Genomic DNA, 27463 nt, shown 5'->3' with positions numbered 1-27463 from the left:
GTAAGGGCATGGCCTTTTCCTCAAAATCTTGAGTCCTTGCATCAAATAAGGTCCTTCAGAGTCTGGGTCTTCTTAGCTGCCAGGCTGTCTCCAATGCTAAACAACTATCGAAATCTCGTGGTGGTCAACAAATTCTGGTTCCTCCTGCAGGAAATGGGTCTGGGTTGAATCTCACCCTAGAACCTATGATTGGCAATGATTGCTTGTAAAGGGTTCCATCGTCCTACCATTCTATGGTTGTATGGCTTATCACGTCGACACTCTTCAAAGGATTTCAAGTCTCTCTGATTTTCCCATCAACATATGATAGCTCATGATAGAAGTCTTCGGTACGGGGGCCAATCCATCCCGTACTTGAATCATTACCACATACGCAGATAGTGAATCACGTATTCTAACACTTGGGCATCCTCACAAGCATTGCAGAACTTCTCTTCTCCACAAACTGGGTTCGGGTAAATCCATTTGTTCTGCAAGCCAAACAAAATCTCTATCGCTTCTTCACAACTCTCGGGTTTACGTAACCTCCTATGGAACGTCTGCTGATGAAATCATAGCTTCCTTCAGAATTCTTTTCTTCAACAAGATTGTGCTTGTTTCCTTATCAAATCCCGGGTCCTGTGGGTTATGGCCCACTTCAACACTTGTATATCTTTAACTCATCCTTGGAGTTACTATTGTTCCATATTCCGACATTGTATCTCATTTAAATCCAATAGTACTTCATTACTTCATACTCTTGGGGTAACCATCATAACTAAAACAGACTCCAACTCATTTGTCCAAACTCCACTCTATAGACTACATTTTCTTTTCCATTGTTCAAGTGTTCACACAGATAAGTATCGCCAAAAAAATGCACTGGTTCATCCATAATTCTCTTCATATCAAATCCTTTATTACATCCTTAACCACTACTCAAAACTAAAATTTCAAATACTCTATTACAAAAGCTGCCATCCACATAGTTTGGTATGGTCAAGCATTACTTCCATCTTTATTTATTTGCCCTTCTTGAAGATACTTCAGTCCCACTAGAATTGTGCGATGTGATCCTTCAAATCATCGATGTTTTGCTTCATTGTGGTGGCCATGAGCTTCATCTCCATCATCTCTGCATGCACCTCCCTCAGGTATTCCTGAGTGTGACAGAGTCTTGCTTCTAGTATTTCTCCAGTCTGACGTGTGGCTTCCATAGCAGCTTCACGAACAGAGTCGAAGAATGTTGCTCGTGGTACTCGAGAGATGAAAAAGTATTGACCCATAGTCTTTGGGCAAACTCCCTTTACACGGTGAAGGTGTACCTCCACATACCAAAGTTCAACTCCCTTCTCCATGAAAGGATAACCCTTGTAGACTACATCTCCTTCAAGATGAATATGCTTCATCATGTCCTTCAGGATTTTTGGGTAATCCCGATCACCGGTCAGGGTCATGATCGTTTCCGGGACCTTGAGAAAAGACCCGTAAAGGGTTGTCATCTGCAGGTATAAGATAGAAGGGGTACTCAGAATAATGTATCTATTTCCTTGGATGAAATGTGGTTGTTTTTCTGGGAAAAGTTTGGGGTCAGCTTGTCCATGGGTTTGAGGTTTTAGTCTGGGTGAGATAATGAGAGATGCATTCACAATCAACAACAACTCATAACATTTCACATGAGATTCCAACACCTCAACTTTTATTGCTTCACGAGCTATTACAATTTCCATTTCATAACTCAACGCAACATCCTCAACAAAAATAAAAGTGCATTCCAACTTTATTACATGCTTTATTCCAATATCAAGATCTCAACTACTCTGCTCAAGCTCTTCTCGGGTCTGAACATTCTCTGGCAAAATGTCCTACTCCTTTGCAGCATAAACAAATGAATTCAGACAAATCCAGGGGCTTCCTGGTGGTTATCTTGGCTCCTTGGGTTCTTGGCTTCCTTGCTGGGCATTTGCTAGCGTAATGACCTAAATCCTTGCACGTGTAACAAGTAATTTGACTCAGGTCCTTTTTTGCAGAAACTGGGTTGTTCTGGGGACACATGCGCTTTCTCTTCCTAGACTTCTTTGTTCCGATCAATTCTTCTATCTTTTGTCGATCAAACTCCACTTCTTTCGTCGGGAAGTCTCCCAGATACTCTTGGCTTTCCTTCATGCAATACTGAGAAAAATGTCCTTCTTCTCCACATGAATAGCAGGCATTGGAGTAAAATTTGTTTAGGCCTTCTCCATTAGGGTCATCAATATCTTCCTTCATCATAGGTTCTTTTAAGCTTTCCCTGAGGGCTTCTTTCATTGCTTCCTTCTGTTGCTTGGAAATTTCTTGTACCTTGGGGTAAATATGACACTGGGCAGGGTAGTGCGTAGTTCCTTCACACAAGAAACAAGTAACTTGCCTAGTTGGGCATTCTTCAACTCGGTGATTTGCTTCACAATGAGGGCATCCATCCTTGTGTTCCTCATGGCTATGTCCTATCCCACCGCAAATCTTGCATGCACAAGGTTTCCTCATTTTATTGCCATAGGGTTTCTGAATAATACGGGATCTCAGTAGAGTCGTCTTGAATTGCTCCCAAGTTTTTGCTCCGTTACATCCTTGTATGGCCTGATGCATTTTCCACCAGGTTGCAGCACTTTTTGTAAAGTACTAAAGAGCATATTGAACCTCATACTTCCTTGCAACCAAATTGCTCCTAAAGTGATTCTCCATGTTTTGAATCCATAGCTCTGCCTCTAACTGAGTGATCGGTCCAGAGAATACAAGTCCTTCTTCATTCATCATCTATTGGGTCCAAGGGTTTTGGGATGAGATAAGAGGGATAGAGAGATACACACAATACACACAATATAGTTTTGAAAATAAGTTTTATTTGTGGCTGTCAGGAAAAACATCAAACAGTGACAGCTCACAAATCATCGCATCTAACGTGAGTATACAACAAGGGTTTGATCTTCTAAAGGTCATATAAATCTTGGAATTCTTCCGTGTCTTCAAATTCTTCAATTCTTCAGAGGCTTCGACTGTTGTAGCTTCAATTCTTCTAGTGTATGGTGAAGTCTGATATCCTCGTTCTCGGAGTGGCTTCAGTTCACCCTCCGTGTGGTTCAAAGGGAAAGGGGTTTTGTCTAACTAAAAAGGGAATATTTGATAAAGCTCAGAAACGAAGAGAGATAAAGGATCTTCTTGAAAATTAAGTTTTAGAGAAATCCTTTCCTATGGGCTTTCCAGTTTCTAGGGTCACGTCCTACAGTCAACATGTGCTCTGATACTATCTTTGTAGCGACCCAACCTCAAACGGCCAAGCCCCTGTGTATCCGGGCCATCCCTGGATCGGTATGCTGGCACACACAGTACATCAATGTATATATCAAAGTGCAATCACATGTATAAATATCGTAAAACTGATATATACCTCATAAATCTCAGCGGAAACAATCGAATGGGTGTGGAGTCCCATCAACGCCAACGGTAAGTTGAGTGTAAACCCATAACCCTACAACGTAACTCTTACTCATCGTAGAAAATTCCTGCAACATAAGACGTTGCAGCCCTGTAGGTCAGTACATTGAATGTACTGGCAAGTCACATCATAAGAATAATGAACCTATTTGTACATGCAATTTGGCTGGTGGAAAGCTCTAAGTTTAGTTTTTGCATAAAGCTAGTTTTTCCCTAGAATAAAAGATATTATCCTACCACTATTGTATAGCATAGGATGAGTTGGTAAACCCAACTCAATCCATTCCCAAAGTTTCATTTAAAACCCAACTGTTTAATTAAGAGTGATGAGATCTCCCAGCATTTCCACTACTAGATGCTCAAGTTGTCCGTAACCGGGGACACGGCTAATCGATTAAGTTTTAACACTCTGCAGAGGTTTGCGCACTTTTCCCCACAAGACTCGATCGCCTCCCTTGAAGTTCTCGCACTGCCTGGCGTTTGAGAACAGGATGACCGAGACATAGTCTTTCGAAAATGTTCCCCCTTAACCCACGGATAGGCCGATACACCTACATCATTCTACATCTGCTAGCCCATCCCGGAAGGGGTCACACTAACTATTCAACTAAGCTGGAGCCCATATTGGCTTGTGGCTGCACACGTAAGCTTCTAGACATGAGAATACGATTGATCTCTTTGAGCCTGGGCGGCCGACCACTAGTGGTGCACCACCATGGATTAACCATGCATGCTCCCACTGCACTTCGCCACCATTCAAACCAAATACCGCCCAGGTAGTTCATTTACAAGTCTTGGTCCTGATTACTATTTTTTCACTCATGTCTCACCATGAACACTACCCAATCCACGTCTACATTTGCGAGGCAGAAATAAACTTACACGGTGGTGACAAGGTTGTATAGATCAGACCTACCTCAAATGAACTACTAGGTAACGACATAGCCATCTGGCAACAATAAATCCTACCATGCAATCCTACCACAAAAGGACTAAGTGCATAATATAAACATAGGTAATTGGAAGAATGGTCAAATGTGAACTTGCCTGGTAATAGTTGATGAAGATTATATCGCTCTCAGGAATTTACTTAATAGAGCTATTCGTCACTCTTCGATGAAAATCTATAAAGTCAAACATTGCACTCACATAAGAAATCATTTCAGAGAACCAAGAAGAACATGCAAAGCAGTAAGTCTTGGAAAAACCAAATGAACATTCAACACACTTAACTAGCATGGAAATATCCTAAGTGCAAAACAACATGTGACATAGGGTGCAAAGATGTGATGTGGACCACAGTGCATACTAGGCATACGAGTAAAACTACTATGGACAGATCCTAATGTGTGAAAAATATCGTGAGATAAGTCCAAGTGATAGGGTTTGGCAACGGTGACACGGTGCAAAAAGAATCAACCTATTTGGAGCTACGGTTTAGGAGATATGGCCAATTGAAGTTTGAATTCAAATCTGAATAAAGTTAAAATTTGAATTTGGCCAAAAGTTTTCAAAGTTGGTTTTCTGGATAAAGCTATTCGAGACGAACATTTTGCCGCTGGTTTCGTCGAATTTGGATCAACGGTTAAAACGTTGTGGCTATCCGAAGTTTAGGGGCTAAACTGAAATTTATAGGGACTTGACTGTGAAAGTTTTATTCACGACCAGGTCCCTGGCCACGTGGCGGCTTCCTACTGGCCGAGCAGCATTCGCTGTGGAAGCTATTCGGCGAACGGCCGTAACTTAGGCAGAACAGCGGCGACGGCTAGAAAAAAAAATTAAACCAGAGATCGGTTTGACTAAACCGAACGGTTTACTAAAGCCCGTGGTTAACCGATCTAATTCAAATATAAAAAAACTTAAACTAAGCGAACGGGGCAGTGGCTCACAGCGAGCGAGGACGGCGAATAGGGGCGACGGCGCTGGCGTCAGGCGGCGGACAGCGGACAGGGTGGCGTCTCCGGCGGTCCTCAGCGGCGGCGAAGGGGTCGGGGAGACCGGGCGCGGCGTGGGCGGCGTGCTGGTGAGGTCGGCGGGTGGTAGGGTGGCCAGCGACGAGCGGAGGGAGGCGGCGGAGCTCCGGTGCTCCGGCGAGAGCGCGGCGTGTCGGGGCGGCATCTCTGGTGCGACCTAGGCGGCAAAATTTTGTCAATGAGATGCGCCTCGACGCGGGGAGTCAATTGACAAAGAAGAACGGGGTCTACACAGTCTTAAGGACGGCGGAACGGACCGGCGAGGTAGCTCCGGCGGGCAAGATCCAAACGACGAAGGCGGCGGCTGTGAGCGGCGTGGGTCGTTGCGGAGTGGCAGAATCGAACGAGGGGAGTCGGGGGAATTTATAGGCGCGAGAAGAGGCTGCGGAGACTGCGGATGAGCCTCATCCGAGCGAGGGAAGCGGCCGGCGGGTTCGGGCGTCGCGCAGCGTGCTCATCCCGAGCAGTGCGGGAGGTTGGGGACGAGCTGGGGAGTGGGGCCCACGGGTCAGTGGCCGCGGCGGGTAGCGAGCGAGCGCTGCCTCTCGGGCGCGGGGCTGGGCCGGTCGGCCAGTCGGGCGCGGCTGGCTCCTGGGCCGAAGTTGGCCAGCGGCTGGTTGGGCCGCGGGGTGTTCCTGGGCCGAGCTGGCCTCGGTCCAGGTGGTGTGTGTGTGTTTTTTTTAAAACACAAAGAGGAAAACTGTAGCAGAAATAAAAAATAAAAAAATACATAGGCATATTATATATCAAAATGTTCAGAAAAATACCAAGAATAAGATGAACTATTTTCCAAGTTCAAATAATTTCCAAAAAAATTCATAAAAGTCAAACAGTGCTACTGTTGCATTTAAAATCAATAAAATCATTTTTAAAATAGCAAAATGATTTCAAATTTATTTTCTCCTAATTTTCTATTTAAGGGAATCATTTTACCCTTATTTCCATTTATTTATTTTTAGGAGAAAAAATATTTTGAATAGAAACTCAAATAACTCCCAATTGGATTTGAATTTGGAATTTCAAACAACTTCAAATGGAAAAATGAGTTTCAAATAACTTCAAAGTGACTTCCAATTTATTTCTTTGAAACTTCCAACTCTCTTTCTTCAAATATGAAGAAGTCATTTTATCTTCCCTCATGAACTCATTGAGTTGCTTAAAGTTTCTAAGTTTGGAATATTTCAAAATGGAATTCAAATCATTTTCAAACCCCTTTTCATTTCTTTAAATGGAAGAAGTCATATCATCTTCAGGGTTTTGTGATGAAATGAATTTGAATTGAGGAAGATCAAAATGCTAGATGCAAAGTTTTGGGAAGTCCTTTTATTCCCTCTCATTCAACTTTCAAAAAGTTTCAATTTCCACTCAGTTTCACACAATCAATCACACAAAAATCAAACAAATAATCACAATTATTTATTTAATATAACATTCCAAAATTTAGAATTTTGGGATGTTACAGTAATATTAGTAGACGTCAAGAAATGCCTATGAACTATTCACTCGTTATTGAACCATTTGATGTTTGGGGCTTTGACTATATGGGCCCTTTTCCTGCCTCTAATGGATATACACATATTTTAATTGTTGTTGATTACGTTACTAAGTGGTAGAAGCTATTCCAACTAGTAGTGTTGATCATAACACTTCTATTAAAATGCTTAAAGAAGTTATTTTTCCAAGATTTGGAGTCCCTAGATATTTAATGAATGATGGTGGTTCACATTTTATTCATGGTGCTTTCCGTAAAATGCTTGCTAAGTATGATGTTAATCATAGAATTGCATCTCCTTATCACCCACAGTCTAGTGGTCAAGTAGAATTGAGCAATAGAGAGCTCAAATTAATTTTGCAAAAGACTGTTAATATATCCAGAAAGAATTGGTCCAAGAAACTTGATGATGCATTATGGGCCTATAGAACGACATATAAAAATCCTATGGGTATGTCTCTGTATAAAATGGTTTATGGTTAAGCATGCCACTTACCTCTCGAACTAGAACACGAGGCATATTGGGCTATTCAAGAGCTCAATTATGATTTTAAACTTGCCGGTGAGAAGAGGTTATTTGATATTAGCTCACTCGATGAATGGAGAACCCAAGCCTACGAAATTGCCAAGTTGTTTAAAGAAAAGGTTAAAAAATGGCATGATAAAAGGATACAAAAGCGTGAGTTTAATGTAGGTGATTATGTATTGCTATACAACTCTCGTTTAAGATTTTTTGCAGGAAGACTTCTCTCTAAATGGGAAGGTCCTTACGTTATCGAGGAGGTCTATCGTTCCGGTGCCATAAAAATCAACAACTTCGAAGGCACAAATCCGAAGGTGGTGAACGGTCAAAGAATCAAACATTATATCTCAGGTAATCCCATAAATGTTGAAACCAATGTTATTGAAACCGTAACCCCGGAGGAATACATAAGGGACACTTTCCAGAACGTTTCAGACTCCGAAAAGGAATAGGTATGTGGTACGGTAAGTAAACCGACTCCAAAACAGTTTTTAAGGCAATATCTCTCTGTTTTGGAATATTTAGAAAAATAGAAAAATAAGAAGCAGTCCGGGAAGGACACGAGGGCTCCACGAGGGTGGAGGGCGCGCCCCCTACCTCGTGGGCACCTCGTGCGCTTTCCGGACTCCGTTTTCTTACACGTTACGTATTTTGGTCGTTAAAAATTCATTATATAATCTCCCAGAGGTTTTGACCACCGTATCACGCAAAAATCTCTTGTTCTTGTTTCGAGCTATTTTCTGCCAGGGTTGTCAAAGCTAAGCATCTTGTCGTCTCCCTCCTCCTGCAACAATGAGGGCAACGATGCTTGGCTAATGAAGACAGAGCTGAAGAGAGAAGAACCCATGGAGATCAACAAGGATGAAGGGACCAAGAAGGCCACAGAGGACCGAGCTCCGGCAACAGAAGACATCCTTCAACTTGATCACAATCTTCTTACCCAACTGAGATCGAAGCTTTCAAGATGATTGATACGTCTCCAACGTATCTATAATTTTTGATTGCTCCATGCTATATTATCTACTGTTTTGGACTATACTGGGCTTTATTTTCCACTTTTATATTATTTTTGGGACTAACCTATTAACCGGAGGCCCAGCCCAGAATTGCTGATTTTTGCCTATTTCAGTGTTTCGAAGAAACGGAATATCAAACAGAGTCCAAACGGAATGAAACCTTCGGGAATGTGATTTTCTCACCGAACATGATCCAGGAGACTTGGACCCTACGCCAAGGCATCAGAGAGGCGGTCACGAGGGTGGGGGCGCCCCCCATATGGCGCGCCCCCTGCCTCGTGGGCCCCTCGGTGCTCCACCGACATACTCCTTCCTCCTATATATACATACGTACCCCCAAACGATCAGAACAGGAGCCAAAAACCTAATTCCACCGCCGCAACTTTCTGTATCCACGAGATCCCATCTTGGGGCCTGTTCCGGAGCTCCGCCGGAAGAGGGCCGTCATCATGGAGGGCTTCTACATCATCCTAGCCCCTCTGATGAAGTGTGAGTAGTTTACCTCAGACCTTCGGGTCCATAGTTAGTAGCTAGATGGCTTGTTCTCTCTTTTTGGATCTCAATACAAAGTTCTCCCCCTCTCTTGTGGAGATCTATTCGATGTAATCTTCTTTTTGCGGTGTGTTTGTTGAGACCGATGAATTGTGGGTTTATGATCAACTCTATCTATGAATAATATTTGAATCTTCTCTGAATTGTTTTATGTATGATTGGTTATCTTTGCAACTCTCTTCGAATTATCCGTTTGGTTTGGCCAACTAGATTGGTAGTTCTTGCCATGGGAGAAGTGCTTAGCTTTGGGTTCGATCTTGCGGTGTCCTTTCCCAGTGATAGAAGGGGCAGCAAGGCACGTATTGCATCGTTGCCATCGAGGATAACAAGATGGGGTTTATTTCATATTGCATGAATTTATCTCTCTACATCATGTCATCTTGCTTAAGGCGTTACTCTGTTTTTAACTTAATACTCTAGATGCATGCTGGATAGTGGTCGATGAGTGGAGTAATAGTAGTAGATGCATAATCGTTTCGGTCTACTTGTCACGGACGTGATGCCTATATACATGATCATGCCTAGATATTCTCATAACTATGCTCAATTCTGTCAATTGCTCAACAGTAATTTGTTCACCCACCGTAGAATACTTATGCTCTTGAGAGAAGCCACTAGTGAAACCTATGGCCCCCGGGTCTATTCTCATCATATCAATCTCCATCACTTTAATCTTGCTTTGCTTTTTTACTTTGCTTTTAACTTTTACTTTGCATCTTTATACCAAAAATACAAAAAATATTATATCTATCAGATCTCACTCTCGTAAGTGACCGTGAAGGGATTGACAACCCCTAATCACGTTGGTTGCAAGTAGCTATCGTTTTGTGCAGGTACGAGGGACTTGAGCGTGGCCTCCTACTGGATTGATACCTTGGTTCTCAAAAACCGAGGGAAATACTTACGCTATTCTGCTACATCATCCCTTCCTCTTTGGGGAAAACCAACGCAAGCTCAAGACGTAGCAAGAAGGATTTCTGGCGCCGTTGCCGGGGAGTCTATGCAAAAAGTCAACATACCAAGTACCCATCACAATCCCTATCTCTCGCATTACATTATTTGCCATTTGCCTCTCGTTTTCCTCTCCCTCACTTCACCCTTGCCGTTTTATTCGCCCTCTCTCTCTCTATCCTCCCTCTCTATTTGCCTCTTTTACCCGTTTGCTCTTGTCTGCTCGTGTGCTAGTTTGTTTGCTTGTCGTCATGGCTAGTCCTCTTTCTGCTCCTTTGTCCCCTGAGTTTGAAGTCCTTCACTTCAAACAAAATCAAGGAGAAAACTTAAAGGATGCTTGGTTTAGAATGATGGAATCTTATCATAAATGCACCCTAGAAGTAAATTTAAGAATTTTGCTTCGCAACTTTTATGTTGGGCTTAATATGTCTCATAGACAACTTTTGGATTGTGTTGCCAAAGGCAATTTTATTGAAATTGATCCCAGTATCGTGCATGAAATTATAGAAGGTATAGTAGGAACTTTACCTCAACAAAAGGGGCCCCATCATACCCAAGAGAAAATGCAAGTTTTTGAGAAAATTTGCGAAGTAACTAAGATTTTACAGAAATCTCTTGAACCTCTTAAGAGCGTTAGCGTAAATCTTCACCGCATGAATATGTTGATTACTCTTTGCAATAAGCGGTTGGATTCTTTAGATCTCAAGATCTCTGAATATGAAGGGAAACATAAGGAACCTCCCGGATTCGAGCATAACTTCACTAAAAGAATTAAGAATCAAGATGGCAATACCTAGATCTATCCTCGCTTTTATGCCTAGCTAGGGGCGTTAAACGATAGCGCTTGTTGGGAGGCAACCCAATTTTATTTTTATTCCTTGATTTTTGCTCCTGTTTAGTAATAAATAAATTATTTAGCCTCTGTTTTGGTTGTGTTTTTTGTGTTTGTGCCAAGTAGAACCGTTGGGAAGACTTGGGGAAAGTCTTGTTAAACTTGCTGTAAAAAACAGAAACTTTAGCGCTCATGAGAACTGCTGTCATTTTTATTTTAAGAGTGATATTTAGTTAATTCTTTTTGCAGATGATTAATAGATAAATTCCTCAAGTACAGCAATTTATTTTAGAATTTTTGGGGTTCCAGATCTTGCGCTAGCTACAGATTACTACAGACTGTTCTGTTTTTGACAGATTCTGTTTTTTCGTGTGTTGTTTGCTTATTTTGATGAATCTATGGCTAGTAAAATAGTTTATAATCCATAGAGAAGTTGGAATACAGTAGTTTTAACACCAATATAAATAAAGAATGAGTTCGTTACAGTATGTTGAAGTGGTCTTTTGTTTTCTTTCGCTAACGGAGCTCACGAGTTTTCTATTTTGAGTTGTGTTGTGAAGTTTTCAAGTTTTGGGTGAATTCTTTTGATGGATTATGGAACAAGGAGTGGCAAGAGCCTAAGCTTGGGGATGCCCATGGCACCCCCAAGATAATCCAAGGACACCAAGAAGTCAAAGCTTGGGGATGCCCCGGAAGGCATCCCCTCTTTCGTCCACTTCCATCGGTAATTTACTTCGAGCTATATTTTTATTCACCAACATGATATGTGTTTTGCTTGGAGCGTCTTGTATTATTTGTGTCTTTGTGTCTTAGTATGCCACAATCATCCTTTCTGTACACACCTTTTGAGAGAGCCATACATGAATTAAAATTTGATAGAATACTCTATATGCTTCACTTATATCTTTTGAGCTATGTAGTTTTGTTCTATGTGCTTCACTTATATCTTTTGAGCGTTATAATTTTGCTCTATGTGCTTCAATTAGATCTTTTAGAGAATGGTGGTGGATTTTTTTAAAGAAACTATTGATCTCTCATGCTTCACTTAAACTATTTTGAGAGTCTTGATATCATGGTAATTTGCTTAATAATAATATGCTTGGTATTCAAGATTTGTGAAACTTTCTTTTGAGTGTGTTGAATACTAAGAAAAGATTGAAGCATGATAATTGTTTTGAGATATGGAGGTTATAATATTAAAGTCATGCTAGTTGAGTAGTTGTGAATTTAGAGAATACTTGTGCTAAAGTTTGTGATTCCCGTAGCATGCACGTATGGTGAACCGTTATGTGATGAAGTCGGAGCATGATTTATTTATTGATTGTCTTCCTTATGAGTGGCGGTCGGGGACGAGCGATGGTCTTTTCCTACCAATCTATCCCCCTAGGAGCATGCGCGTAATACTTTGCTTTGATAACTTCTAGATATTTGCAATAAGTATATGAGTTCTTTATGACTAATGTTGAGTCCATGGATTATACGCACTCTCACCCTTCCACCTTTGCTAGCCTCTCTAATACCGCACACCTTTCGCCGGTATCATACACCTACCATATACCTTCCTCAAAACAGCCACCATACCTACCTATTATGGCATTTCCATAGCCATTCCGAGATATATTGCCATGCAACTTTCCACCATCTAGTTCATCATGACACATTCATCATTGTCATATTGCTTAGCATGATCATGTAGTTGACATAGTATTTGTGGCAAAGCCACCGTTCATAATTTCTTCATACTTGTCACTCTTGATTCATTGCATATCCCGGTACACCGCCGGAGGCATCCATATAGAGTCATACTTTGTTTTAGAATCGAGTTGTAATCATTGAGTTGTAAATAAATAAAAGTGTGATGATCATCATTTAATAGAGCATTGTCCCAAAAAAAATAGAAAGGCCAAAAAAAAGAAGGCCCAAAAAAGAGAAAATAAATAAAAAGAGGCAATGCTACTATCCTTTTACCACACTTGTGCTTCAAAGTAACACCATGATCTTCATAGTAGAGAGTCTCTCATGTTATTACTTTCATATACTAGTGGGAATTTTACATTATAGAACTTGGCTTGTATATTCCAATGATGGGCCTCCTCAAGTGCCCTAGGTCTTCGTGAGCAAGCAAGTTGGATGCACACCCACTAGTTTCTTTTGTTGAGCTTTCATACATTTATAGCTCTAGTGCATCCGTTGCATGGCAATCCCTACTCACTCATATTGATATCTATTGATGGGCATCTCCATAGCCCGTTGATACGCCTAGTTGATGTGAGACTATCTTCCCCTCCTTTTTGTCTTCTCCACAACCACCATTCTATTCCACCTATAGTGCTATATCCATGGCTCACGCTCATGTATTGCGTGAAGATTGAAAACGTTTTGAAAAAGTTAGAGTATGAAACAATTGCTTGGCTTGTCATCGGGGTTGTGCATGATTTAAATACTTTGTGTGGTGAAGATAGAGCATAGCCAGACTATATGATTTTGTAGGGATAACTTTCTTTGGCCATGTTATTGAGAAGACATAGTTGCTTTGTTAGTATGCTTGAAGTATTATTATTTTTATGTCAATATAAACTTTTGTCTTGAATCTTTCGAATCTGAATATTCATATCACAATTAAGAAGATTTACATTGAAATTATGCCAAGTAGCACTCCGCATAAAAAATTTCTCTTTTTATCATTTACCTACTCGAGGACGAGCAGGAATTAAGCTTGGGGATGCCTGATACGTCTCCAACGTATCTATAATTTTTGATTGCTCCATGCTATATTATCTACTGTTTTGGACTATATTGGGCTTTATTTTCCACTTTTATATTATTTTTGGGACTAACCTATCAACCGGAGGCCCAGCCCAGAATTGCTGCTTTTTGCCTATTTCAGTGTTTCGAAGAAACAGAATATCAAACGGAGTCCAAACGGAACGAAACCTTCGGGAACGTGATTTTCTCACCGAACGTGATCCAGGAGACTTGGACCCTATGCCAAGGCATCGGAGAGGCGGTCACGAGGGTGGGGGCGCGCCCCCTGCCTCATGGGCCCCTCGGTGCTCCACCGACATACTCCTTCCTCCTATATATACATACGTACCCCCAAACGATCAGAACAGGAGCCAAAAACCTAATTCCACCGCCGCAACTTTCTGTATCCACGAGATCCCATCTTGGGGCCTGTTCCGGAGCTCCGACGGAAGAGGGCCGTCATCATGGAGGGCTTCTACATCATCCTAGCCCCTCTGATGAAGTGTGAGTAGTTTACCTCAGACCTTCAGGTCCATAGTTAGTAGCTAGATGGCTTGTTCTCTCTTTTTGGATCTCAATACAAAGTTCTCCCCCTCTCTTGTGGAGATCTATTCGATGTAATCTTCTTTTTGCGGTGTGTTTGTTGAGACCGATGAATTGTGGGTTTATGATCAACTCTATCTATGAATAATATTTGAATCTTCTCTGAATTGTTTTATGTATGATTGGTTATCTTTGCAACTCTCTTCGAATTATCCGTTTGGTTTGGCCAACTAGATTGGTAGTTCTTGCCATGGGAGAAGTGCTTAGCTTTGGGTTCGATCTTGCGGTGTCCTTTCCCAGTGACAGAAGGGGCAACAAGGCACGTATTGCATCGTTGCCATCGAGGATAACAAGATGGGGTTTATTTCATATTGCATGAATTTATCTCTCTACATCATGTCATCTTGCTTAAGGTGTTACTCTGTTTTTAACTTAATACTCTAGATGCATGCTGGATAGTGGTCGATGAGTGGAGTAATAGTAGTAGATGCAGAATCGTTTCGGTCTACTTGTCACGGACGTGATGCCTATATACATGATCATGCCTAGATATTCTCATAACTATGCTCAATTCTGTCAATTGCTCAACAGTAATTTGTTCACCCATCGTAGAATACTTATGCTCTTGAGAGAAGCCACTAGTGAAACCTATGGCCCCCGGGTCTATTCTCATCATATCAATCTCCATCACTTTAATCTTGCTTTGCTTTTTTACTTTGCTTTTACCTTTTACTTTGCATCTTTATACCAAAAATACCAAAAATATTATATCTATCAGATCTCACTCTCGTAAGTGACCATGAAGGGATTGACAACCCCTAATCGCGTTGGTTGCGAGTAGCTATCGTTTTGTGCAGGTACGAGGGACTTGAGCGTGGCCTCCTACTGGATTGATACCTTGGTTCTCAAAAACTGAGGGAAATACTTACGCTACTCTGCTGCATCATCCCTTCCTCTTCAGGGAAAACCAACGCAAGCTCAAGACGTAGCAATGATTGAGTTAGCCCGTATACAAAATAAGTATCTCACACGTGAAAATATTTTGTTGAAGGAGCATATCATCGCACTCAAAGGCATTATCCGCAAGTTAGAAGACCTCCTACGCTCGATGTGCGACTATCTGATAACCCACAAGTATAGGGTATCGCAACAGCTTTCGAGGGTAGAGTATTCAACCCAAATTTATTGATTCAACACAAGGGGAGCCAAAGAATATTCTCAAGTATTAGCAGCTGAGTTGTCAATTCAACCACACCTGGAAACTTGGTATCTGTAGCAAAGTGTTTAGTAGCAAAGTAATATGATAGTGGTGGTAGCAGCAACAAAAGTAAAGACAGCAAAAGTAATGTTTTTGGTATTTTGTAGTGATTGTAACAGTAGCAGCGGAAAAGTAAATAAGCGTAAACCAGTATATGGAAAACTCGTAGGCACCGGATCAGTGATGGATAATTATGTCGGATGCGGTTCATCATGTAACAGTCATAATATAGGGTGACACAGAACTAGCTCCAATTCATCAATGTAATGTAGGCATGTATTTCGTATATAGTCATACGTGCTTATGGAAAAGAACTTGCATGACATCTTTTGTCCTACCCTCCCGTGGCAGCGGGGTCCTATTGGAAACTAAGGGATATTAAGGCCTCCTTTTAATAGAGAACCGGAACAAAGCATTAGCACATAGTGAATACATGAACTCCTCAAACTAAGGTCATCACCGGGAGTGTTCCCGATTATTGTCACTTCGGGGTTGCCGGATCATAACACATAGTAGGTGACTATAGACTTGCAAGATAGGATCAAGAAATCACATATATTCATGAAAACATAATAGGTTCAGATCTGAAATCATGGCACTCGGGCCCTAGTGACAAGCATTAAGCATAGCAAAGTCATAGCAACATCAATCTCAGAACATAATGGATACTAGGGATCAAACCCTAACAAAACTAACTCGATTACAAGATAAATCTCATCCAACCCATCACCGTCCAGCAAGCCTACGATGGAATTACTCACGCACGGCGGTGAGCATCATGAAATTGGTGATGGAGGATGGTTTATGATGACAACAGCGACGAATCCCCCTCTCCGAAGCCCCGAACGGACTCCAGATCAGCCCTCCCGAGAGGTTTTAGGGCTTGGCGGCGGCTCCGTATCGTAAAACGCGATGATTTCTTCTCTCTGATTTTTTTTCTCTCCGAAAGCAAATATATAGAGTTGGGGTTTGTGTCGGAGGGCATCCAGGGGGCCCACGAGGTAGGGGGGCACGCCCTAGGGGGGGCGCCCCCCACCCTCGTGAGAAGGGTGTGGGCCCCCTAGTCTTCATCTTTGGCGAGGATTTTTTTAATTTTTTCTAAGATGTTCCGTGGAGTTTCAGGTCATTCCGAGAATATTTGTTTTCTGCACATAAAACAACACCATGGCAATTCTGCTAAAAACAGCGTCAGTCCGGGTTAGTTCCATTCAAATCATACAAGTTAGAGTCCAAAACAAGGGCAAAAGTATTTGGAAAAGTAGATACGACGGAGACGTATCACTATCCATCATCAACAACTCCACCTTCTTCACCAACAAAGGAGACATAATCACGTGGGGATGGGCACTCCCCTTGGCAACTTCCAAGCTTGGGGGAGTGCCCCGGTATCGTATCACCATCACTTCTATCTTTACCGTTTTTCTTAGTTCGATCCTTTTGGTAATATTTTGATCTAGTAGAATAAAAGTTCTTAGTATGATCTAGTTGTGAGTTTTGCTTTACGATCCTTCTATGTAATCGAGTCCGTGAGCTATATATAATAAAGATTAGTGTTGAGTCAAGGGCTTGACTATTTTGCCATGATCTTGAGTGAATAAAAGAAAACAGAAAGAATAAAAAGAAACAAAGAGATCATATGGATCTTGTGGCGAGTAATGAGCTCACATAGAAAAAGTATGATGAATAAAAGTTGTTGAGAGTTGACAAACATAGTTTTGGTCATCGTTGCAATTAATAGGAAGTAATAAAGAAAGAGAGCTCTTCACATATAAATATACTATCTTGGACATCTTTTATGATTGTGAGCACTCATTAAAATATGACATGCTAAAGAGTTTACGTTGGACAAGGAAGACAACGTGATGGGTTATGTTTTCTTACATCTGAGATAAATCATATTGTCATGGATCATCCAACATGGTTGAGCTTGCCTTTCCCCCTCATGCTAGCCAAATTCATCGCACCAAGTAGAGATACTACTTGTGCTTTCGAATACCCTTAAACCAGTTTTGCCATGAGAGTCCACCATGCCTACCTATGGATTGAGTAAGATCCTCCAAGTAAGTTGTCATCGGTGCAAGCAATAAAAATTGCTCTCTAAATATGTATGACTTATTAGTGTGGGAGAAAATAAGCTTTATACGATTGTGTGATATGGAAGAAATAAAAGCGATAGACTGCATAATAAAGGACCATATCACAAGTGGCAATATAAAGTGATGTTCTTTCGCATTAAGATTTTATGCATCCAACCATAAAAGCGCATGACAACCTCTGCTTCCCTCTGCGAAGGGCCTATCTTTTACTTTTATCTCCTACCCTGCATAAGAGTCATGGTGATCTTCACCCTTCCTTTTTACAGTTTATCCTTTGGAAAGCATAGTATGTTGGAAAGATCCTAGTATATATGGCTAATTGGATGTGAGTTTTCATGAACTATTACCCTTGAGGTAAAACGTTGGGAGGCAAAACTATAAGCCCCTATCTTTCTCTGTGTTCGATTAAAACTCCATACCCATAAGTATTGCGTGAGTGTCAGCAATTGTGAAAGATTATATGATAGTTGAGTATGTTGACTTGCTGAAAAGCTCTTATATATTGACTCTTTCTTATGTTATGATAAATTGGAATTGCTCCAATGACTGAGATTATAGTTTGTTAGTTTTCAATGAAGTTTATGATTCATACTTGAAATTGTGATTGAATTATTACTCTAGCATAAGAAATCATATGACAAGAATTATATAAGTTATTGTTCTAAGAATGATCATGATGCCCTCATGTCCGTATTTTATTTTTATCGACACCTCTATCTCTAAACATGTGGACATATTTTTCGATTTCGGCTTTCGCTTGAGGACAAGCGAGGCCTAAGCTTGGGGGAGTTGATACGTCCATTTTGCATCACGCTTTTATATCGATATTTATTGCATTATGGGCTGTTATTACACATTATGTCACAATACTTATACCTATTCTCCCTTATTTTACCAGGTTTACATAAAGAGGGAGAATGCCGGCAGCTGGGATTCTGGGCTGGAAAAGGAGCAAATATTAGAGACCTATTCTGCATAGCTCCAAAAGTCCTAAAACTTCATGGAAGACGTTTTCAGAATATATAAAAAATACTAAGCGCAAGAAGTTCACCAGGGGGGCCACACCATGCCCACGATGGGTGGGGGGTGCGCCCTACCCCCCTGGGCGCGCCCCCTACCTCGTGGGCCCCCTGGTGTCCCTTTGATGTCCATCTTCTGCTATATGAAGTCTTTTAATGAGGAAAAATCATAAGCCATCTCCTCGGACGAAACTCCGCCGCCACGAGGCGGAACCTTGGCGGAACCAATCTAGGGTTCCGGCAGAGCTGTTCTGCCGGGGGAACTTCCCTCCGGGAGGGGGAAATCATCGCCATCATCATCACCAACGCTCCTCTCATCAGGAGAGGGCAATCTTCATCAACATCTTCACCAGCACCATATCCTCTCAAAACCCTAGTTCATCTCTTGTATCCAATTCTTGTCTCCAAGTCCGGGATTGGTACTAGTAGGTTGCTAGTAGTGTTAATTACTCCTTGTAGTTGATGCTAGTTGGTTTATTTGGTGGAAGATCATATGTTCAGATCCTATATGCATATTAATACCCCTCTGATTATGAACATGAATATGCTTTGTGAGTAGTTACGTTTGTTCCTGAGGACATGGGAGAAGTCTTGCTATTCGTAGTCATGTGAATTTGGTATTCGTTCGATATTTTGATGAGATGTATGTTGTCTCTCCTCTAGTGGTGTTATGTGAACGTCGACTACATAACACTTCACCATTATTTGGGCCTAGAGGAAGGCATTGGGAAGTAATAAGTAGATGATGGGTTGCTAGAGTGACAGAAGATTAAACCCTAGTTTATGCATTGCTTCGTAAGGGGCTGATTTGGATCCATATGTTTCATGCTATGGTTAGGTTTACCTTAATACTTTTGTTGTAGTTGCGGATGCTTGCAATAGAGGTTAATCATAAGTGGGATGCTTGTCCAAGTAAGGATAGTACCCAAGCACCGGTCCACCCACATACCAAATTATCAAAGTACTGAACGCGAACTATATAAGAGTTTGTCCAGGCTTGTCCTTTGCTACAAAAAGGATTGGGCCACCTTGCTGCACTTTATTTACTTTTGTTACTTGTTGCTCGTTACAAATTATCCTATCACAAAACTATCTGTTACCACTTATTTCAGTACTTGCAGAGAATACCTTGCTGGAAACCGCTTATCATTTCCTTCTGCTCCTCGTTGGGTTCGACACTCTTACTTATTGAAAGGACTACGATAGATCCCCTATACTTGTGGGTCATCATGTCCTTTCCCAGTGACAGCAGGGGCAGCAAGGCACATATTGTATTGTTGCCATCGAGGATAAAAGGATGGGGTTTATATCATATTGCATGAGTTTATCCCTCTACATCATGTCATCTTCCTTAAAGCATTACCCTGTTCTTATGAACTTAATACTCTAGATGCATGTTGGATAGCGGTCGATGTGTGGAGTAATAGTAGTAGATGCAGAATCGTTTCGGTCTACTTGTCTCGGACGTGATGCCTATATACATGATCATACCTAGATATTCTCATAACTATGCTCAATTCTATCAATTGCTCGACAGTAATTCGTTTACCCACCGTAATACTTATGCTCTTGAGAGAAGCCACTAGTGAAACCTATGGCCCCCGGGTCTATCTTTCATCATATTAATCTTCCAACACTTAGTTGTTTCCTTTGCCATTTATTTTACTTTGCATCTTTGTTTCTCTTTATCATAAAAATACCAAAAATATTATCTTATCATATCTATCATATCTCACTCTCGTAAGTGACCGTGAAGGGCTTGATAACCCCTTTACCGCGTTGGTTGCGAGGTTCTTATTTGTTTGTGTAGGTGCGTGGGACTTGAGCGTGATCTCCTACTGGATTGATACCTTGGTTCTCAAAAACTGAGGGAAATACTTATGCTACTTTGCTGCATCACCCTTTCCTCTTCAAGGGAAAACCAACGCAGTGCTCAAGAGGTAGCAAGAAGGATTTCTGGCGCCGTTGCCGGGGAGATTCGTGCCAAGTCAAGTCAAGATTTGACTCCCAACATCGAGTCATTTCAGGTGTCGTTGCCAAGTCAAGACATACCAAGTACCCATCACAAACTCTTATCCCTCGCATTACATTATTTGTCATTTACCTCTTGTTTTCCTCTCCCCCACTTCACCCTTGCCATTTTATTCGCCCTCTCTTCATCTCTCCTCTTTCCCTATTTGCCTCTTTTGCCCGTTTCTTGTTTTCTTGTGTGTTGGATTGCTTGTTTGTCACGATGGCTCAAGATAATACTAAATTGTGTGACTTTGCCAATACCAACAACAATGATTTTCTTAGCACTCTGATTGCTCCTCTTACCGATGCTGAATCTTGTGAAATTAATGTTGCTTTGTTGAATCTTGTCATGAAAGATCAATTCGCCGGCCTTCCTAGTGAAGATGCCACTACCCATCTAAACAACTTTGTTGATTTGTGTGATATGCAAAAGAAGAAAGATGTGGATAATGATATTGTTAAACTTAAGATATTTCCGTTTTCGCTTAGAGATCATGCTAAAGCTTGGTTTTCGTCTTTTTAACTTATACCTATTCCACCTAACCATGATATCAATGAGTCTCTCAAAGCCATTAGAATTTCCATTGATGAGTGCAAAGAAAGAACCGCTAGGATGCGTGCCAAGAAAGATTGCTTTGTGAAAGCGTTTTCTTCTAGTTTTCATGATAATAAAGATGAAGATCTAAAATTTATTGATGTGTCTCATATTAAGTCTTTGTTTTTCAATATGAATCTATTATGAGAGCCACTTATGTATTGCCTACCAAAGATGGAAATACCTAGATCTATCTTCGCCTTTATGCCTAGCTAGGGGCGTTAAACGATAGCGCTTGTTGGGAGGCAACCCAATTTTATTTTTATTCTCTGCTTTTTTCTCCTGTTTAGTAATAAATAATTTATCTAGCCTCTGTTTTAGTTGTGTTTTTTGTGTTGAATTAGTGTTTGTGCCAAGTAGAACCATTGAGAAGACTTGGGGAAAGTCTTTTTGATCTTGCTGTAAAAAACAGAAACTTTAGCGCTCACAAGAATCGCTGCCATGTTTATTTGGAAGGTGCTATTTAGTTAATTATTTTTGAAGATGATTAATAGATAAATTCCTCACGTCCAGAAATTTATTTTAGAATTTTTGGGGTTGCAGTAGTTGTGTTAGCTACATATTACTACAGACTGTTCTGTTTTTGACAGATTCTGTTTTTCGTGTGTTGTTTGCTTATTTTGATGAATCTATGGCTAGTAAAAGAGTTTATAAACCATAGAGAAGTTGGAATACAATAGGTTTAACATCAATATAAATAAAGAATGAGTTAATTATAGTACCTTGAAGTGGTGTTTTGTTTTCTTTCGCTAACGGAGCTCACGAGATTTTCTATTTTGAGTTTTGTGTTGTGAAGTTTTCAAGTTTTGGGTAAAGATTTGATGGATTATGGAACAAAGAGTGGAAAGATCCTAAGCTTGGGGATGCCCATGGCACCCCAAGGTAAAATTCAAGGACACCAAAAAGCATAAGCTTGGGGATGCCCCGGAAGGCATCCCCTCTTTCGTCTTCGTCTATCGGTAACTTTACTTGGAGCTATATTTTTATTCACCACATGATATGTGTTTTGCTTAGAGCGTCTTGTATGATTTGAGTCTTTGCTTTTTAGTTTACCACAATCATACTTTCTGTATACACCTTTTGAGAGAGACTCACATGATTTTAAGTTTATTAGAATACTCTATGTGCTTCACTTATATCTTTTGAGCTATATAGTTTTTGCTCTAGTGCTTCACTTATATCTTTTAGCGCACAGTGGTGGATTTTTTTAATAGAAACTATTGTTCTCTCATGCTTCATGCTACCTCTTGAGCACTGCGTTGGTTTTCCCTTGAAGAGGAAAGGGTGATGCAGCAAAGTAGCGTAAGTATTTCCCTCAGTTTTTGAGAACCAAGGTACCAATCGAGTAGGAGGCCACGCACGAGTCCCTCGCACCTACACAAACAAATAAAATCCTTGCAACCAACGCAATAAAGGGTTGTCAATCCCTTCACGGCCACTTACGAAAGTGAGATCTGATAGATATGATAAGATAATATTTTTGGTATTTTAATGATAAAGATGCAAATTAAATAAAGCGAAATAAAAACGGTGCAAGAAATAGCTTGTTGACGGAAGATTAATATGATAGAAAATAGACCCGGAGGCCATAGGTTTCACTAGTGGCTTCTCTCGAGAGCATAAGTATTATAGTGGGTAAACAAATTACTGTTGAGCAATTGACAGAATTGAGCATAGTTATGAGAATATCTAGGTATGATCATGTATATAGGCATCACGTGCGAGACAAGTAGACCGACTCCTGCCTGCATCTACTACTATTACTCCACACATCGACCGCTATCCAGCATGCATCTAGAGTATTAAGTTCAAAAGAACAGAGTAACGCTTTAAGTAAGATGACATGATGTAGAGGGATAAACTCATGCAATATGATATAAACCCCATCTTGTTATCCTCGATGGCAACAATACAATACGTGCCTTGCTGCCCCTACTGTCACTGGGAAAGGACACCGCAAGATTGAACCCAAAGCTAAGAACTTCTCCCATTTCAAGAAAGATCAATCTAGTAGGCCAAACCAAACTGATAATTCGAAGAGACTTGCAAAGATACCCAATCATACATCAAAGGATTCAGAGAAGATTCAAGTATTGTTCATAGATAAACTTGATCGTAAACCCACAATTCATCGGTCTCAACAAACACACCGCAAAAGAAGATTACATCGAATAGATCCACAACAGAGGGGGAGAACATCGTATTGAGATCCAAAAAGAGAGAAGAAGCCATCTAGCTAATAACTATGGACCCGAAGGTCTGAGGTAAACTACTCACACATCATCGGAGAGGCTATGGTGTTGATGTAGAAGCCCTCCGTAATTGATGCCCCCTCCGGCGGAGCTCCGGAAAAGGCCCCAAGATGGGATCTCACGGGTACAGAAGGTTGCGGCGGTGGAATTAGGGTTTTGGCTCCATATCTGGTAGTTTGGGGGTAGGTAGGTATATATAGGAGGAAGAAGTACATCGATGGAGCAACTTGGGCCCCACAAGGGTGGAGGGCGCACCTGGGGGTGGGGGTAGGCGCGCCCCCTACCTCGTGCCTTCCTGGTTGCTTTCTTGACGTAGGGTCCAAGTCCTCTGGATCACGTTCGTTCCAAAAATCATGTTCCCGAAGGTTTCATTCCGTTTGAACTCCGTTTGATATTCTTTTTCTGCGGAACTCTGAAATAGGCAAAAAAATAGCAATTCTGGGCTGGGCCTCCGGTTAATAGGTTAGTCCCAAAAAATAATATAAAAGTGTATAATAAAGCCCAATAATGTCCAAAGCAGAATATAATATAGCATGGAACAATAAAAAATTATAGATAGACGTATCACTTCACTTATATTATTTTGAGTGTCCTTTAGAACAACATAGCAATAATAAAAACTTTCATAGAAGTGCATTGAATACTATGAGAAGTTTGATACTTGATAATTTTTTTGAGATATGGAGATGGTGATATGAGAGTCATGCTAGTTGAGTAGTTGTGAATTTGAGAAATACTTGTGTTGAAGTTTGTGATTCCCATAGCATGCACGTATGGTGAACCGTTATGTGATGAAGTCGGAGCATGATTTATTTATTGATTGTCTTCCTTATGAGTGGCGGTCGGGGACGAGCGATGGTATTTTCCTACCAATCTATCCCCCTAGGATCATGCGTGTAATACTTTGTTTCGATAACTAATAGATTTTTGCCATAAGTATGTGAATTCTTTATGACTAATGATGAGTCCATGGATTATACGCACTCTCACCCTTCCACCATTGCTAGCCTCTCTAGTATCGCGCAACTTTTGCCGGTACCATAAACCCACCATATACCTTCCTCAAAACAGCCACCATACCTACCTATTATGGCATTTCCATAGCAATTCCGAGATATATTGCCATGCAACTTTCCACCATTCCGTTATTATGACACGCTTCATCATTGTCATATTGCTTGCATGATCATGTAGTTGACATCATATTTTTTGGCAAAGCCACCATTCATAATTCTTCATACATGTCACTCATGCATCATTGCACATCCCGGTACACCGCCGGAGGCATTCACATAGAGTCATATTTTGTTCTAAGTATTGAGTTGTAACTGAATAAAGTGTGATGATCATCATTATTAGAGCATTGTCCCAAGTGAGGAAAGGATGATGGACACTATGATTCCCCCACAAGTCGGGATGAGACTCCGGACGAAAAATAATAAAAAAAATAAAAAAGGAGAAAAGAGGCAAAAAAAGGCCCAAATAAAAAAATATGAGAGAAAAAGAGAGAAGGGACAATGCTACTATCCTTTTTCCACACTTGTGCTTCAAAGTAGCACCATGATCTTCATGATAGAGAGTCTCTTATGATATCACTTCCATATACTAGTGGGCGTTTTTCATTATAGAACTTGGCTTCTATATTCCAATGATGGGCTTCCTCAAAATGCCCTAGGTCTTCATGAGCAAGCAAGTTGGATGCACACCCACTTAGTTTTTTTTGTTGAGCTTTCATATACTTATAGCTCTAGTGCATCCATTGCATGGCAATCCCTACTCACTCACATTGATATCTATTAATGGGCATCTCCATAGCTAGTTGATACGCCTAGTTGATGTGAGACTATCTTCTCCTTTTTGTCTTCTCCACAACCACCATTCTATTCCACCATAGTGCTATATGCATGGCTCATGCTCATAGATTGCGTGAAGATTGAAAAAGTTTGAGAACATCAAAAGTATGAAACAATTGCTTGCCTTGTCATCGGGGTTGTGCATGATTTAAATATTTTGTGTGGTGAAAATAGAGCATAGCCAGACTATATGATTTTGTAGGGATAACTTTCTTTGGCCATGTTATTTTGAGAAGACATAATTTCTTAGTTAGCATGCTTGAAGTATTATTATTTGTATGTCAATATTAAACTTTTATCTTGAATCTTTCAGATCTGAACATTCATGCCACAATAAAGAAAAATTACATTGAGAAATATGTTAGAAAGCATTCCACATCAAAAATTCTTCTTTTATCATTTACCTACTCGAGGACGAGCAGGAATTAAGCTTGGGTATGCTTGATATGTCTCCAATGTATCTATAATTTTTGATTTCTCCATGCTATTATATTATCTATTTTGGATGTTAATGGGCTTTATTTTATACTTTTATATCATTTTTGGGACTAACCTACTAACCGGAGGCCCAGCCCAAATTGTTGTTTTCCCCCTATTTTAGGGTTTCGAAGAAAAGGAATATCAAATGGAGTCCAAAAGGAATGAAACCTTCGGGAACATGATTTTCTCAACAAACGTGATCCAAGAGACTTGGAGTGGGCGTCAAGAAACAACGGAGGAAGCCACGGGGCAGGGGGCGCGCCCTCCACCCTCGTGGGCCCCCTGTTGCTCCACCGACGTACTTCTTCCTCCTATATATATCCACATACCCCCAAACATCTAGGAGCACCACGAAAACCTAATTCCACCGCCGCAACCTTCTGTACCCGAGAGATCCCATCTTGGGGCCTTTTTCGGAGCTCCGCCGGAGGGGGCATTGATCACGGAGGGCCTCTACTCAACTCCATGGCCTCTCCGGTGATGTGTGAGTAGTTTACTTCAGACCTATGGGTCCATAGTTATTAGCTAGATGGCTTCTTCTCTCTCTTTGGATCTCAATACAAAGTTCTCCTCGATCTTCTTGGAGATCTATTCGATGTAATCTTCTTTTGCGGTGTGTTTGTCGAGATCCGATGAATTGTGGGTTTATGATCAAGATTATCTATGCACAATATTTCATTCTCCTCTGAATTATTTTATGTATGATTGGTTTATCTTTGCAAGTCTCTTCGAATTATTAGTTTGGTTTGGCCTACTAGATTGATCTTTCTTGCAATGGGAGAAGTGCTTAGCTTTGGGTTCAATCTTGCGGTGTCCTTTCCCAGTGACAGTGCTACGTCTTGAGCTTGCATTAGTTTTCCCCGAAGAGGAAGGGATGATGCAGCAGAGTAGCGTAAGTATTTCCCTTAGTTTTTGAGAACCAAGGTATCAATCCAGTAGGAGCCCACGCTCAAGTCCCTCGTACCTGCACAAAGCGATAGCTACTCGCAACCAACGCGATTAGGGGTTGTCAAGCCCTTCACGGTCACTTACGAGAGTGAGATCTGATAGATAGAATATTTTGGTATTTTTGATATAAAGATGCAAAGTAAAAAGTAAAAGCAAAGTAAATAGCAAAACAATATAAAAGTGATGGAGATTGATATGATGAGAATAGACCCGGGGGCCATAGGTTTCACTAGTGGCTTCTCTCAAGAGCATAAGTATTCTACGGTGGGTGAACAAATTACTGTTGCGCAATTGATAGAATTGAGCATAATTATGAGAATATCTAGGCATGATCATGTATATAGGCATCACGTCCGTGACAAGTAGATCGAAACGATTCTGCATCTACTACTATTACTCCACTCATCGACCGCTATCCAGCATGCATCTAGAGTATTAAGTTAAAAACAGAGTAACGCCTTAAGCAAGATGACATGATGTAGAGAGATAAATTCATGCAATATGAAATAAACCCCATCTTGTTATCCTCGATGGCAACGATACAATACGTGCCTTGCTGCCCCTTCTGTCACTGGGTAAGGACACCGCAAGATCGAACCCAAAGCTAAGCACTTCTCCCATGGCAAGAACAACCAATCTAGTTGGCCAAACCAAACGGATAATTTGAATAGACTTGCAAAGATAACCAATCATACATAAAAGAATTCAGAGAAGATTCAAATATTATTCATAGATAGACTTGATCATAAACCCACAATTCATCGGTCTCAACAAACACACCGCAAAAAAAGATTACATCGAATAGATCTCCATGAGAGAGGGGGAGAACTTTGTATTGAGATTCAAAGAGAGAGAAGAAGCCATCTAGCTAC

This window comes from Triticum urartu, chromosome 5 (assembly GCF_003073215.2).
Source record: "Triticum urartu cultivar G1812 chromosome 5, Tu2.1, whole genome shotgun sequence".
Taxonomy (NCBI): Eukaryota; Viridiplantae; Streptophyta; class Magnoliopsida; order Poales; family Poaceae; genus Triticum; species Triticum urartu.
This window is presented reverse-complemented; position numbering follows the sequence as displayed.